Genomic DNA, 6,693 nt, shown 5'->3' on the forward strand with positions numbered 1-6,693 from the left:
GGATGGGCCTGGTGCTGGGGGAGGTCAGGGATGTGAATGTGCCTGCAGCAGGACAGGGCCCCATCCTGCTCCCTGCTGTTTATCAGCACGCTCTGCCAGGGCTGGGGCTTCACCCCACAGTGCACATCCATCCATTGTGACCGTGTTCGCAGGGGTCCCAGGACGAGGGGAGAGATGAGGATCTGACTCCGTGTCTCAGAAGGCTGATTGATTATTTTGTTATATATATTACATTAAAACTATACTAAAAGAATAGAAGAAAGGATCTCATCAGAAGGCTGGCTCAGAATAGAAAAAGAAAGTATGATAACAAAGGTTTTTGACTGTGATTGGCCATTAATTAGAAAAACCACATTAGACCAATCCCAGATGCACCTGTTGCATTCCACAGCAGCAGATAACCATTGTTTGCATTTTGTTCCTGAGGCCTCCCAGCTTCTCAGGAGGAAAAATACTAAGGAAAGGATTTTTCAGAAAATATCATGGCTACAATCCACGGGCATTTTATTTTCCTCCTCAGTCACTTTATGGCAGCTTATTTTCTCCCGTAGCATCCTCGTGCTGTGTCTTGCCTGAATAATTCACCTTTTCTGTGTTTGGTAGGTGATGAGGTCTAGAGGATAGTTAGACCAGGCTGGAAGCGAAGCCGTGTTTCAGTTCAATATAGGCAGCACTCGTATTGCTGCCACAGGGACAGGAATGAAGCACTGATAGGCTCTGGATGTGGAGCTGCTGTTCTCAGCACACAGAATGGGCTCTGCCTCCATCCACCGCCCAGAGGGGACGTTCCACAGCGGGGTGACTGTCCATCACAGCTGACAAATCCATAACACCATAGTAATACCTGTATTGTTCACTTTTGGACATTCTGAACTCTACAGGAAAGTAAACAAAAGGAGAAAAAACTGAAGAGAAATATTTAAATTGCTTTGTGTTTTTATTGCAAGGTTGGTATTAGCACCCTTGGCTCAGCCTGGTGAGGAGCCATGGCCACTCTGCACCTTAGGTTACACACAAACCAGAGTTTGGGTGTTGATTGGGAAAACCCAGTAACTCCTAGAAAGCAGCTTCTTAAAATCTGGCTGGAAGAAAGTCAAGCTGTAAGTGCTGTTTTCTGACAGGATGGAAACACCTGAGTGGCCAAGGTTATGGATGTCAGAATGGGAATGGCTGGGTGCAGAAGGGCCCTAAGGGATTGGTATGGCTGCCTGTGGGAGAATAAATGAAATGAATTTATTTAATAAATTAAATATAGTATCCAGTATTCCTCCCTGTGAGGGAGGTGAGGCCCTGGCACAGAGCAGCTGTGGCTGCCCTGGATCCCTGGCAGTGCCCCAGGCCAGGCTGGACACTGGGGCTGGAGCACCTGGGGCAGGGGAAGGTGTCCCTGCCATGGCAGGGTGGATGGGATGGCATTTAGGGTTTCACACCCTCCACACCCGCATGGGATGGGATGGGATGGGATTTAGGGTTTCACACCCTCCACACCCGGCTGGGATGGCATTTAGGGTTTCACACCCTCCACACCCGCATGGGATGGCATTTAGGGTTTCACACCCCCAGGCTGTGAGCTGTGCGGTGGCTGGGCTGCACACCCGGATGGGATGGGATGGCATTTAGGGTTTCAAACCCCTCTAGGCCATGAAATCTGGGGTGGTTGGGCTGCACACCCGGCTGGGATGGCGTTTAGGGTTTCACACCCCCAGGCTGTGAGCTGTGCGGTGGCTGGGCAGCACACCCAGCGCCGTCATGGAAATGGGGTTTGGGTTCCGGCACCGGCGGCACCGCGCAGCTCCGGTAAAGGCAATGGACGGCGCTGGTTCTGCTGGGTCTCCGCACGGGAACAACGTGTTTGGGTTCCTCTCCGTCAGCACCAGGCCTCCAGACCCGCCGGCTCCTGTCCCCGCTGGGGGATCAGCACCGCGGGCTGCCCCCGGCCCGGGGCCCTGCCTGCGGCTCCCCGCTCACGGACGGGCCGCTGCCACGCCCGGGGCTCCGTGTCTTGGTCCCGGGACTCCGTGGCCGCGTCCCGGTGCCTCCGGCGGGGCTCTGTTGCTGTGTCCCGGCGTGGGCGGAGCGCGGTGCCGGCAGAGGGAGTTGTGTGGGGACGGAACGGGGCAGGACCAGCACCGGCACAGGCCGCGGCCTGCCCTCCATTTGGGGGCGCCTGCCGGGAGTCTTGCACAGCCGGGGATGTAGCTCAGTGGTAGAGCGCGCGCTTCGCATGTGTGAGGTCCCGGGTTCAATCCCCGGCATCTCCAGGCGCTTCTTTTTTTCACTATTTTCTTTTTTTTTTTCTTTTTCCCGTCTATCCGCGCGGCCGCTGGTTCCGCCACGCCAAACCAGCACAGCGCCTCCGGCACGGCCCGGCCCCGTCCGGCCCGGTATCGCTTCCTCCCGCCCGGGAGCCCCGCGAGGAAAATCAAAGCTCGGCGGCCACAAAACGCGGAGGCTCCTCCGCGGTACAAAAAAAAAAAAAAAAAAAAATGGCAGTTGCATTGGCCGGGAATCGAACCCGGGCCTCCCGCGTGGCAGGCGAGAATTCTACCACTGAACCACCAATGCGCGCTTGGGAACCCTGCCCCGCCCCTGGCTGAAGCAGCTCACCCACGGCACCCACGAAAATATATACTAAAGGATTAAAAAAACCCTGGCAAAGTGTATACTGCACCCACCATACACGCCACAGAGTCTGGCCTGACTTGGTTTTGGTCTTGTTCATCTCTCACAGATGCAAGACGTCACTAATCATTATTTCTGTGATAATTTTAAAAACTTTTTTTTTTTTCCTCAGTATATTCTTTGAAAACTTCTTTTGTTTCTAAGCATTCTGTTTGTAGCAGGGATAAACTAATAAGTAAGGAGTGATTTAATGGAAGAACTTCAGGAGATTATAGGTGAAGGTTTCCAAGATTCTTTACCCCAAGCACTATGGTTGGAGTCAATCTTAAAGGTCTTCTCCAACCTAAATGGTTCTGTGATCATGCTTTACATGTAAAAGCTTTCAGATCAAGTCACAAATGTACATTTTTGTTCCTTTTCCACCCTGGAAGGACTTTGCCAGGGGAGGCCAGGGGTTGCGGGCTCAGAGGCTCAGCTGACCCACAAGGGAGTCATCGGAGTGTGCTCACGATGGTCTCTGTGACTTGCCAGGTGATGACATTTCAGCACACTGTGCCTGTGTGTGATGTCAGCAGTGAGTCCCAGATTGTGCTGTGACACGGCCATGCTGTGTCCCAAAATAAACTATCAATTTGCCTTGGACACACTCCCACAAACAGCCACATGTGAGCCAGAGCCCAAGGAAAAGCTGCAATGAGTGCTTCACATCAAGGGAACATGGAGGGTTACGTACAAAAGTGCTGGGGAACACTGCCTGGGCAGGAGGAACAGGTCACAGGCAAGGTCAGCACAGGTCAGAAGCACGCAGGTGTTCTCTGGTTCAACCTTCTGGCACTGCAGGTCATGTTCCAGCGTCCTGTGCTTGGATGTGCGTGAACACCACAAGGTAACAACCCAGCACAGCTCCCTTTCCTTCTCAGCTTCCGCTGCCAGAAGGCAACATAATAAAAACTGTAAGTAATAATTATCTAATTATCATTTAGGCTGTGGCTTATGGTTGGATTAGTCAGCAAAACTGTTTTGTCAGACAAGGCCAGGACCAAAAACCCCCCAAGCACTCAGGCAAAAGATACTCATATTGAGAAGCCCTAATTCCCCATTTTAACTGTGTCTGTAAACTGAAAAGCTTGTTTTTCAGTTTCTCAGACAAGCTGAGGACCAAAACCCTCCAAGCATTCAGGTAAAAGACATTCATACTGAGAAGGCCTAACTCCCCATTTTACTGTGTCTGGGAGTCAGCCATGCAGACACAGCTTGCCCTGTTTCTGTTCTCCACCTCCTCACTGCTGGTGAGCTGGGGCTGTGCCAGGCAGGGACACCTGGCAACATCTGTGCCCAGCAGCTGTGCCCAGCAGCACGCCCTCAGAGAGGGCACGGAGCCAGAACACCGGGGCTGGCGGGGGCTGGAGAAGCCCTGTGAGATCACCGGGTCCAAGGGGTCACCCAGCGCTGGCAGGGCACCTCTGATCCCTGTCCCCAGGTGCCCCTGTGCTCTGTGGGGCAGGCAGAGCAGAACGTGCTGTCTGTGTCGGTTTGGAGAATCATTGCACACAGGGTCCCACAGTGACACAGACTTTGCACTACCTGTTCCCAGAGCAGAAATGGGACCTGTCCTTGCACCCTAACAGCTCACAGAACAGTTCCTCATGTGCCCTGGACTGTTCTGCAAACGCTCAGAACATCTGGGAACGTTGGCTGACGTCCTGCAGGGAATTCTGTCACCAGGAGGAGTTTGGTGACTCCAGGCCTCCCTGGGGCCCAAGGTCACCCCAGAACATGCTCTGGGAATCTGTTCCCAAGCTGTGTGAGCCAGGCTCACACTTGGCTTCCCTCAGAACTGCCTGGGAGTAGGGGGTGCTGAACGGGGCAGAAATGGACACCTGCAATATGAGAAATGGTGCTCCAGGCCTCAGAACTGCTGAAAATCTCACAGGGTCAGTTCAGCTGAGCAGGAATCAGAACCCTACGCCAACAGAACAAGGAGCTCTAAGGGGTTCCTTGCCTCAGCTGTCACACTGGCTGGGAGAAGGTTCCCTGCCAAGCTGCAGTGCAGAGGGATGTGTTCTGTGTGCCCATGGCACTGTGGCAGCAAGCCCAGAGCAGGTGACAGAGCTGGTGAGGGGACTGGAGCTCCCTGTGACCCTGAGAAAGCTGGGCCTGGTCAGCCTGCAGGGAAGCAGGCTCTGGGGACACCCCAACCCCTAACCCTAAACCCTACACCCTGAGGGACACCCCAACCCCTAAACCCTACACCCTGAGGGACACATAAACCCCTATCCTTAAAGCCTGAGAGACACCTAAACCCCTACCCCTAAACCCTGAGGGACAGCCCAACCCCTAACTCTAAACCCTACACCCTGAGGGACACCTAAACCCCTATCCCTAAAGCCTGAGGGACACCTAAACCCCTATCCCTAAACCCTGAAGGACACCCCAACCCCTAACCCTAAACCCTGAGGGACACCTCACGGGCCCTTCCAGTGTCTGAAGGGGGGTACAGCAGAGCCAGAGAGGGACCCTTCACCAGGAGCTGCAGGGAGAGGGCAATGGGGAGTGGCTTCACACTGACAGGGGAAATGTAGGTTGGATATGTGGAATAAATCCTTCCCTGTGAGGGTGGACAGGCCCTGGCACAGGTGCCCAGAGCAGCTGTGGCTGCCCCTGCATCCCTGGCAGTGTCCCAGGCCAGGCTGGACAGGGCCTGGAGCAGCCTGGGACAGTGGAAGGTGTCCCTGCTTCTGGCTGAGGCCTGGCAGGGCAGAGCCCAGGAGCTTCAGGTGTTTTTGCTGACTCTGCTGTGCCCCTCTGAGGAGGATGCTGAGCTCAGGGCCACCCTCAGCCTCTCTCCCCAAGCTCAGCGGTGCACTGTGACAGGAACAAGGCTGGGTTGATAGGCAGTGGTAAATCAGCTCAAATCAAGCCTAAAAGTGCAGGTGTGCCTGACCTGGGGTGTGGCAGTGGCTATCACTGCTTCCCTCCTGCCTGCTGCCTCGGACACGTGCTCCCCTGTCTCGTGGAGGGACTGTGCAGCCAGTCCATATAAAATGGGTGTGCGCTGATCTTTGTCCTGGCACAGGAAAATGGGCAAGTGTGACAGCACAGCTGTACCTGTACCGCTGGCTCTGCTCCACCTCCTCACGTGGAGCTCTATTAAACCATGGACATCCTGAAGGAGCAGCTGAGGGAGCTGGGCAGGGGCTCAGCGTGGAGAAAAGGGGGATCAGGGGGGATTTTGTGGCTCTGCACAGCTCCTGCCAGGAGGGCACAGCCGGGGGGATTTGGGATCGTGCCAGGGAACAGGGACAGGAGCAGAGGGAACGGCCTCAGGCTGGCCCAGGGCAGCTCAGGGTGGGCAGCAGGTTGAAAATTTTTAGAAATTCAGGAAGATTTTCTTCACAAAAGTGTGGTGAGGCCTTGGCAGGGGCTGCCCAGGGAGGTTTGCAGTGCCCATCCCTGGAGGTCTCCAAGGAATTCCTGGAGGTGGCACTCAGAGCTCTGGGCTGGGAACAAGGTGGGATTGGGCACAGCGGGGACTCCATGGTCTTGGAGGCTTTTTCCAACCTCAGGGATTCTGTGATTCTGTAAATGGAGATCTTAGAAATAAAGCCCAATGAGTAAATCAGAGCACCATGAAAGACAGCAAACCTCTGTGTAGGAACCAGCTGGTGTTTCACTCACTCACACACCAGGCAAGCCCAGTCAAGACTTCCAAGGCACTGAAGATAACCAGAGGCCTTGCAAAATGGCTTCTCAAAGCCTCTCCCAGGCGTGCTCCTGCCTCCTCTTGCACAGTGCAGAGAAACTGCTCCATCCCCGCTGAGTGGGGCACACGCACATCAACTCGATTTTAACAGGTCACGGAATGAGCCGGGCATTTAAAAATATCCACCTACCCAAAAGGACAAATGAATCCGTACTGTGGAGCCCTCAGCAAAGATGGTTGGAACAAAACAAACAAAACAATCCTGGTAATCTTTTAGGGGAGACTTATAATGTAGAACAACTTGTCAGTGCGGGTTAAAGTTTTAAGGCCTAGCAATTTTGACAGCGTCCCTTTGAGCACAGCGAGCG

The 6,693-nt window shown here is 54.2% G+C and overlaps 2 non-coding genes across 2 annotated transcripts; one reads left to right on the forward strand and one right to left on the reverse strand.

The window, feature by feature from the left end:
- The first annotated feature begins 2,189 nt into the window (after positions 1-2,189).
- TRNAA-CGC (transfer RNA alanine (anticodon CGC)) lies at positions 2,190-2,261 on the forward strand. The gene has a single exon. It is a non-coding gene; the product is annotated as a tRNA-Ala (tRNA).
- Positions 2,262-2,494: 233 nt separating this feature from the next.
- Positions 2,495-2,565, reverse strand: TRNAG-GCC (transfer RNA glycine (anticodon GCC)). The gene has a single exon. It is a non-coding gene; the product is annotated as a tRNA-Gly (tRNA).
- Positions 2,566-6,693: the final 4,128 nt, after the last annotated feature.

This window comes from Melospiza georgiana, chromosome 7 (assembly GCF_028018845.1).
Source record: "Melospiza georgiana isolate bMelGeo1 chromosome 7, bMelGeo1.pri, whole genome shotgun sequence".
Classification (NCBI taxonomy): domain Eukaryota; kingdom Metazoa; phylum Chordata; class Aves; order Passeriformes; family Passerellidae; genus Melospiza; species Melospiza georgiana.